This window comes from Ixodes scapularis, unplaced genomic scaffold (genome assembly GCF_016920785.2).
Source record: "Ixodes scapularis isolate PalLabHiFi unplaced genomic scaffold, ASM1692078v2 PGA_scaffold2__306_contigs__length_199485367, whole genome shotgun sequence".
Classification (NCBI taxonomy): Eukaryota; Metazoa; Arthropoda; class Arachnida; order Ixodida; family Ixodidae; genus Ixodes; species Ixodes scapularis.
In genome coordinates, this window is record NW_024609857.1 from 175,463,397 (window position 1) to 175,473,014 (window position 9,618).

Below are 9,618 nucleotides of genomic sequence, written 5' to 3' on the forward strand. Positions count from 1 at the left end.
ACTGGATCTGAGTTCTCGCTGAAGGCTGCGCTGACGCAGGGCTCGCTTTCAGTATATGCTCAGAGTATGTGAGCAAGCAATGGCGGACAGGCATTCGCACTGACGTTGGAAAAGGGTCTATTGACTTAAATTTTATGACTGACCTAATATTTAAAATCATCTACCTTCTGCAACTTTCACATTTTAAACAATCACAAGCATCTATCAAGGCAATACATCACCGCATGGCAGAAAATACATAACATACAACTTTCGTCAACTTACATAGCATACAACTTTCGTCACCACGGGACGTCTCTGCAGTCTCCCGGGACGCGGACCTCCCATGTGGTCACACCCCGGTCCAAGCATCCCTCTCGTCCCGTTTCCCAGAAGAACGCAGGAACAGGCAGCTGTCCCGATCGTACGCCGAGACCCAAACGTCTCCACTTGTCTTCATCGTCCGTTAGCACCCGGTCCGAAGGCCGAGGAAGCGGGCCTCTGTTTCTCAGCGGGGTGTCAGGGGGGTCAGCTCCCGCTCGGCGTCACTCGGAAGCTGCACCCCACACACGCCGCGTCGGTCGGCATGTTCGGCGGCGCCAGAATGCCGAGCCCGAGACTCTGGTCAGTCGATGGGAGGTCGATGGCGCTGCCAGGAAGCCGAACCTGCTCTCTGGGTGGCCGATCATAACAGCATGCATCCACCAGGTGCACAATGAAAGTCGTTTATTTAGCTTTAGATTAGTTTTTTGTGCTTTTCAACGGAAGACTGATGTTTTTGAGGTTAGGGTGCAACATGCAACACATTAAAGCTAGAAAATGAGCTTTGAAATTTCGTTTCCCTACCCCTTTCATGGAAGTGTAGCCACATAATCTTAGTATGGTATAATTAATAAATTATTTTATTCATAAACAGGAACTCTTAGTTAAGTAAATTATCCCTGCAGTCCATTAAGCACAAATTTTAGTTTAGACTAGACAAATGTAAGCCAGAAACACTCAAATCCTGGAATTCATAAGGAAATAACTTTATTTCTGCTTACTGTAGACTTATTTTTTGCGGGCTCCATATTTCGCAATTAAGGTCGAAGCTGAAGTTTTGAAATAATTTCTGGGTTCTAATTTTCGCGACGCAGTGGGATCTCCATATAGATTCCAATGTGTTTACACTCTACCGGAATTGTTTATGGGACCTACTTTTTCAGCAATTGTAGGCGATTCGTAAAAACGATTCGACAGCAATCTCAACCATGCGATTCGACAGCAACCTCAACCATGGGGTTGCTGTCACGTGCCTTGCTTCGACGCTCTTATTGGGTCGGGAAGGCCGCAGCCTCCACAGCTCGTCAAGTTATCGTGAAACACAGAGTATAGTTGCTGCACTCGGAATAAGGGTAAAGGATCGGAAACTCAACATGCCCAGCACCTGGAAGAAGGCATAGGACATACACTTCGCGGTTAAATGGATACTGAACCGAAATTTTCAACTCACAAAACAAGGCTGGACAGATAGGCGGGACGGAGCAAGACCCAAAAACATCACTCATACAGCAATATCTAACGGATCGCCATATTTTTAGAAAAGAACTGCCCGGCCGAGGAGGCCGACGAGACAAGGCACGTCACGAATTCATTTTCTCTCCTCCTCGCTACGTCCCGTGTCAAGCTGTTGAACCGATGCGAGGAGGAGAGAAGCGAGGCCGCTTCCCCTCATTCTCAAATTCTCCCGGAGGACAGTGATGTCAAAGACCTCGCTTGATCGTGCCCTTCTTTTCCAAAAGTGCAGCGATCTGTTTAGATATCGATGAACGAGTAATGTTTTGTAGTTCGTAGAGTCCTGTTCAACGCTTCTAGAGCCTTATTTCGCGAAATTCAAATTTCGGTTCAGTATCCCTTTAACAAGCCACACGCCAGATAAGGTGCTCCATCTGTGTTGAATGGTTCCAGAAATCTATCGATGCCCTTGCACCAGCGGAGTTGAATCGTTCATTATGAAAAGCAAACCAACAAAACTGCAAGATGTTCGGCAAAAATAGGTTACAGCCTGTGCTTTTGATTTGGGACTTCAGAGAGATGAGCTTAATTCTCTGGAAATTAGAAACTACGTATATTCTGAAAGAATTGCTGTTGTGCATTTCAAGGTTGTCTCGTTAAAATAAAAATATAAATACCAGAAAAACGTACTAACCTGTTATGCACCTTTGAAGTCTTGTTTTGGCTAGCAGTGACTGGCCCTGGTTAGCAATGACTCCATGTCCCCAGGATTGAAACGATGGTTAAGTAATGTCGACCCCTTATGCACTTTTTGGTACAACTGGAAGAGACAAAACATCTTGTTAATCCTTTTCACGTGCGAATTTTGCAGTTCATGCTTCCTGAGAGTCATTTCCCACAATAGTGTTAAATTAGAACAATGAGAGCAAAGTTGTTTCAGTAAAGGGCCCCTGAAAAGAAAAACAAAATGTTTTTTTTTAAACAGTCTGGTTGGGACACACGTGTCAAATAATTATTTTACGTGAAAAAAAAATTGGTCAGAGCAATATTGACAGCGCGAGACGCAATTTAGTCGGTAGTCATCTCCTTTCCACCTGTTTCCTCTGGGCACTTCGAGCGAGTGGAGGAGAAGGGGATCAGCTTCGCCTTCGTGTTGAGGTGGCGAGAGCGAATGACCATTCAAGGACGTCATGGACTTTGCGCGCAGAATTTAAAATAAATCTCTCGCCGTCAATATTGCTCTAAAAAATTAATTATTTTCGCATCAAATGTATTTTTTGGCACGAGTGTCCTTATCAGACTGTTCAAAAAACTTTTTTTTTTCAGGGGCCCTTTAAGAGGTGTTTGCCTGATATGCATCAGTGGAATCAGGTATTGACTAGCCATGACTTATTGCCCCCAGGACTGAAGTGCTGTTTCAGTAAAGTGCCGTTCACACTCTTGTGACCGAGTAAGACTGAGAGAGACCAGACCGGTTTTTAAGCCTTTTGCGAGTTCTTAGGACGGGATGCGCCAGAACGCAGCTGGTCCTAAGAGATTGCAAGAGGCTTGAAAACCGGTCTCGTCTCTCACGGTCGTACTCGGTTGCAAGAGTGTTAACGGGCCTTAATGCTTCCTGCACAAAAAATTCAAATGTAAAAACACAAGCCCAAAAATCTTTGTGCCATTCTCCTCCCCCTACTTTTTTTCTGTGCATTTATTTTTTTCATCCCTTGGCAAATCCTCAAGATTTCAAAATGCTTATCCTACATCCTTCCGTTAGACTGAGTGGGTAACCCGGAGAATTCATTGTTTGTGAGGACACTTTTCCATTCATCCCATGCTGCTCTTAAAGGCAGAAACTGCTCTCTCTTAACCACAGTCATTAAGCACTTTTCATAGACCATACACACAAGGTTGGCAATGCTAGCACAAGCTCATGTCTTCACTTTGAGCATGGATTAAGCATATATAACTAAATCTGAGACACCGGAAGAAGGAAAAAGGACACAAAAAAGAGGACGACACACATAATGTCTCGAACACAGCTGCAGGTTCATACTAAAACCCCACCATTTTATAAAGGTACACCGCAGTCAATGCCAAGAACCCTCACACTAAGTCACACCCCCAGATTGTCAGCAAGGGCGAAAAAAGAACTACCCTCAACGTTCCCACACTTGCCAAAGTCAACCCACCGACTAAGAAGTAAAAAAAAATGCAGCTGTGGTTGAGACGTGTTGTGTTTGATGTTCTCTTTTTCGCGTCCTTCTTCCGGTGTCTCAGGTTTAGTTATGTATGCAATTCACCACCCTTGCCTGTACTTTTACTCTTCTCTCAATTAAGCATACGCCTGCAATTCGTAATATCTGATCTATGGAAAGTCTCTGTTCCACCAAGCCTTTTCCATTATGAGCAGGCATTATTTATAAAAACCTCCTTTTATTACATTGTTTCAGAGAACAATTGTTCTTTCTTAATTAGGATCAACTGATCATATTAGGATAATTGCCAAATAATGGCAAATTCACATGATACATTCAATTGCAATTTTCATCCGTGCACCATTTGTCAAGTTACCATCATGTAGGCTATTCCTGCGATTTGTCCCTCGTCTGCGGACACCCATACTGAAAGGGCAGAGTGCCTTCTTAATCGCAGATTTTTGGCAAGTGAGTAACTGGAAAAGCGTTTTTATGGTAGAGTAGCAACAGCTCACCAATATTTTTGTTTTAAAATCAGTCAAACAAAGAGGGTGGATCATTGTTTTGTCGCGCCACTCTTAAATCTCCACGCGTGAAAGAAGCTGCAACAACTTTGCCCGGCTGACACGCCACAGGTTCTGGTACTCCTTCGGGTTGGTGTCAAGAAGCTTGTCAAAACTCGCCTAGCATGCTGCAATCTTTACTGCAGATCCACCCAGTTTTCCATCCAGCAAGACCTTTCTTATGGCTTGTGCTGAAGAGTGGTGCACAAGCGAGCAGTGTGTAAAGGCATTTCCAAATGCCTCTCCGCGACCCCAGGACTTCATCGCTATGATGCTGAAGCCTCCTGAAGCAGGATCATACTTGTGTCATGTCGTTAGTAAAGCAAGTGACACTTCGCTCTAAGCCTGCCACTATGTTTTGGCCCACTTGGTATGTAACAGCGGCACACAACGATTCCTTTTCATGATAACACCGTGATCCAAGTCGCAAACATCACTTCTGCTCTTGGAAAACAGTGGCACACTGCGATGTTGGCGTTTTGCAAAATTGCAAGGCTGCGAATAGGTATAGTATGTCCTCGCTGTCGCCTGCTCGTCTCCTTTGTGTGGATGCGCTTGGGGGACTAACGTTCCATGGACGTCTTGTCACGTGATAAACCCATCCGCGGATTAGCACGTCGTGTAAATCAGCCATAGATGGACTCCGCAGTCCATCTATGGCTGATTTACACGACGTGCTAATCGTCGTGTTCGTCTGCAATCACTTAACATTTTTGTTGACGTTGCCTGCACATCATGAAAATGTGTTTCGTATCCAATTAGATATTCTCGAAGAAACAAGGAAACTGCATAATGATGTCGCACAATATTCACCTTAACCACTTAACCGGTTTTTGATTTACAATTTTTCAACCTAAATTATTTTTTTTTTTCCTTTTTTAAAGCCTGTGTGGCTTGGGTCGCACGTGCCTCCAAAATCGGTCGCCATTCGTAAAAACGTGTACAATAAAAAAATGCGTGCTGCCATCTCTCAGCTGCACCGCAAACTAAGCTCGGAACGGGCCTGGGACGTCCAAAACAGCCAAGGGGCAAGGTAGGATGCGTGGACGTGCCACACTCCTCCTAAACGCCTAGGGAACGGCTCTAGGTGGAAGAGCTAGGCTTGCTTAAAACGGTTAAAGGACACATGCAAAGGAAACGAACTTTTTTTTTAAACAGCCGGATTAGGAAAAGGAAGTCATAAAACAAATTTGCAACGAAAAAGAAAAATTTTTAGAGCTATATTTACGGCGCTAAACGAATTTGTAATTGGCGCCCGCGGGCACCGCGGAGAAGTGGCCCTTATTTATCACGTGATTGGCCGCTATTTGTCACATGGTACCGTAAAATACCGAGCAAGCGCCCACTCAAACTTAAGAGATAATCGTGAAAAAATCGGGGATGGGCCCTTCTTCGCTCATCAATTTTACAATAAATGTACTTTGTGTATTTTCTCAGATCCTACAAATTTGGGAATGGGCGCTTAGTGTGGTGTGGGCGGATGCACGGTATTCTACGGTACTTGCACTCTTTCGGATGCTTCGTATGGTCTCGAAAGGTTACTTATTCATCTTCGTTTGAAGTGCAACAAAAAACAAAGATTAATAAGTTACTTTTAGAGCCCAAAGGAAGCTCCTGAAAAAGCGCAAGCAGACGTGATAAACCTGTGCACCGGTAAGGTGACGGCGGCGGCACCCCAGAGCACACAAACTTGCACGGCGACGCCGCCGCCGCCGTGGAGAAATGCATTGGAGCGGCAGCGCACAGTGCTCAGCATGCGGCGGCAGCGTGTCTCCGCGGCTTCGGCGACACAGCGCGGCGGCTCTTACGGGCGCCAACTACAAATTCGTTTTGCGCCATAAATATAGCTCTAAAAATTGTATTTCTTCGTTGTAAATTTGTTCTAAAGCAATCTGTTTTCATCTAGGCTGTTTTAAAAAAAATGTTTTTTTTCCTTTGCATGTGTCTTTTAAGGGTTTGAGGAGCTGCAGTACCTTCCATGTCATTGAATCTTATGTAGTAGTATATGATTCTAAGTCACAAGACTAGGTTAGAGAAAGTAACAAGAAAGAGGAAGACAGGACGTCATATTGTTTCATATTCTAATTTTTTCATCAGTTCCGTATTAAAAGGTTTTCATAATAAAACTTACACTTGTATTTTATCTACACTTCTCTTTCTCACAACGTCCTGTCTGCCAAATGGACCAGCGAAGTAAACTCCCCCCCCCCCCCCCAAACATACAGACAACGCACATTAGAAATATCTGGACACAATATTCCATGAATGTATTGGGCATCTGAACCAAGCTGAAGAAAAATTTTTGGTCTGAGGAAATAAAGGGTTACAAAACTGAAAAACATGGCAGTAGCATACTTCTCACTTTAGCACGTGTAGAAGAACCGTTCATTTCTATTAGAAAGGTAGAAAAGCCAAAGGCTCAGATTACTCACCGACAGCAACTACCAGGAAAGCAGGGGGGGGGGGGGGGGGGGGGGCATGATTGTGGAGGCAGCTGGTCTCCAATGCTTGTGCCTTTCTGAAAATTGGAAGTAAGACTTTTAAAGCAAAATGACCCCAACTATTGCCACAAAACATTCTTTCATTCCATTTCTCATACCAAAAAAGTTGGTATGAGGAACTTTGCCGGGCTGACACGGTGCAGATTCTGGTATTCATCTGCGTCGAAAAGCTTCTGTCAAATCGTGTCTAGCACGACGCAAGCGCTTTGCATCTCCAATGAACCGTTCAGCCAGCACGACCTTTCTTGTAGGGGTGTCGCGAACCAGCCGACGTTCGAGTTTGACCAGGTTCGACTTTTTCCAACTTCTTGCGAAACGTTAGAAAAAGGTTTGACTGCTGTTGGCACACGCGACATGCTGGCCAGTTGACTTCGGATTGGATGGTGATGGCTAAGGGATGAATTAAGGGCAGCCCCGATTGGTTATTCCAGTTAATACAGTACAAAAAAGTAAGTTATTAACTTCTTCAGTAGTTAGAGTTAGTTTCTTTTATTTGCAACTGTTTATAAAATTAAAATAACCCTTTGAGTGAAATTTTTTTTTTGTAGACCTAGATATGCTTCTATCATGGTCTTGCCACGCTGTCCACAAAGTCGAACAAGTTAAATCTGGTTAAAAGTTTCGAAGGTTTGTCGAACCGGTTTGACACAGTCGAACCCCAAATGCTCGACCTAAAAATCCGGTTTGCCAAAAGTTTGTGGCACCCCTACTTTCTTGTGGCTGTGGTGTATTGAAGGCGCGAGCACCGAGTGAGTGAAGACGTCTTCAAATGCCCCGTGGCGAGCCCAGGACTTCGTCGCTTCTACGCCAAAGCCTCCTCAATAGGACTATGCTTGTGTTTTTGTCATGACTTCGTTTAGTAAAGCTAATGGTGCTTTGCACTAAGCCTATCATGGTGTTACGTCTCCCTCTGCACGTAACAGTGGCGCAGAGTTTTTTTTAAAGTAGAAAATGTTGATTTCGATCTCGGGCAACTCTGTCACAGTGTGATCGCACAATGTTAGAGTTTCTCAGCAGTGTGGGGCCGCGAACATGTTTGGTACGTCCTGCCTGTCGTTTGTGAGTGTGCTCCTTTGTGTGGATCAGTTCCGTCGTATGAATCAGCCATCAATGAAGAGTGCTGTTCATTTTGAACTTGATATAAATTAACTGAGCAGCACCATTTTGTAGGATGGCTAACCCGCCTAAAACCCCTTGATGTGTTTGTGTTAGTTTTCGAACTGGTGTGTAAGTGCCAGTGCACGAGGCCCGTGCAGCACTTGTAAGCAAATGGCAATATTGCCCTGAAAGGAGAGGTACTTGGAAGTGAATTCTTTGCAGCTCGGCATAAAACTATCTCGCCTCTGCCTCCTTCATAAAGTCGACTATCATTGCCCCGACCTCAAGAACTCTTTGTTATCACCTCCGGAATGAACATCATCTCGCCTCATCATCTCGTATTTCCAGTTCCACAAACGCATTCAATCAGTCTTTCCTTTCTCAAGCCATCTGCGACTGGAACAGCCTACCATCCACCATCGTAATCCCAGAAGTATTTCTAGCAAGCTTACAGAATCATTTTTCTTGTTAAAAGTATTTTATTGCCACTATGTATGATTAATGCGCTTCCTTTTCTTGTTTGTCTTGATTTGTATAACAATGGCATGTAAGTACCAGTGCACGAGTTGCACACTGCACGAATCCTGACCGGGCTCTTAAGGTGAAAATAAATTAAATGAAATGATTGGCAACACAGCACTCACTCGTGGCACGTGTCTCTCGCATTCGCACAATAAAGGCTGAACCGCATGTAAGCGGTTTAGCAAGCAACGAGACGAGCAACTGAGACTTGTCACTGTCGCTCGGTTTTTGGATTTTTAGAAAATGTCGCTCAATGACTTGATCGCTTGCTCCCGTCGCTTTCAAGCGATTTACCTTGTCACGAGACTGACTGAGTGATAGCAAAATGGTTGCCATCGCTCGTCTCTTCGCTCGCTCAATCGCTTACACGTAATTTATACTTTATGACTGTTGGCGCTTGCACAAATGTAAAGCGTGAATTTTATCAAAGGTTTTGTTCTTGCTGACTCTCAGACTGCTGCGAAAACGTTGGGTTCCAGTGAAATAAGACCACATGATTTCTCACTTTGCTTATGAACTGAGGAGGAAAGCTGAAGAGGCAGTAGCTTGAAAATCAGCTGATGGTCGCCACAAGTTGTTTGGGACACCTTTTTTTTTCTGTTTTCTTTGGCACTACTCAATGCGCGTTTTTTTTTTCTCCCGACCTTCACAATAAAGTATTGCCAGAGGGTTAGTAAATGAGCGCTACATATACAGCACTTTGTATAAAAAGTCCGTGCCACAGTCGAAAAATAACTCCTTATACTCGTCGCAAGCAACGTAACCAATACAGACGGTACTTCCAAAGGCGCAGGTCACGCAATATTTCGAGTAGTTTCCGAGGACAAAAATTGAACTTGGATCCGACCTCCCACAGTGGAAACAAACGGGGTGCAAATATGAGCGCTAGGACGCAAACTGGTACCTTCAGCAGTCATGGGTTCCGCAAAACACACCGCCTAGCTAGGTGGTACCAAGCCGCCACCCGATTTGCAGAACTCAAGCCTTGAACACCGATCTACGAGATAAAGCTCCCCGATCACTCACCAAGCGGCTCGCTCGGCGCCCCACGCCCCCGTGGGACCTTGCCTCTGGGTCCGTTCCTGCCATTTGACTGCTCGCTCAGTGACAGGTCGGTTCCGGTACTTCCTTGGAAAAAGCTCGAGGGTCATCCAATGCGCAAAGAATGTGTGCGACAAGGAACCGCACACGTCCGCTTTCACGCTGCCTGCACACACAAGAACACGCCATACACGCTCCGAAAAGAAAGGGCTGGAAAAGTACTCACCAAGTAGACTC

At 44.9% G+C, this 9,618-nt stretch overlaps 1 long non-coding RNA gene across 1 annotated transcript; it reads right to left on the reverse strand.

Moving 5' to 3' along the window:
* Nucleotides 1–442: 442 nt before the first annotated feature.
* LOC121836415 lies at nt 443–6,684 on the reverse strand. Its single transcript, XR_006077922.1, has 3 exons — nt 6,652–6,684; nt 2,168–2,293; nt 443–652 (listed from the first exon to the last, which is right to left on the reverse strand). It is a non-coding gene; the product is annotated as an uncharacterized LOC121836415 (long non-coding RNA).
* Between the last annotated feature and the right edge of the window lie 2,934 nt (nt 6,685–9,618).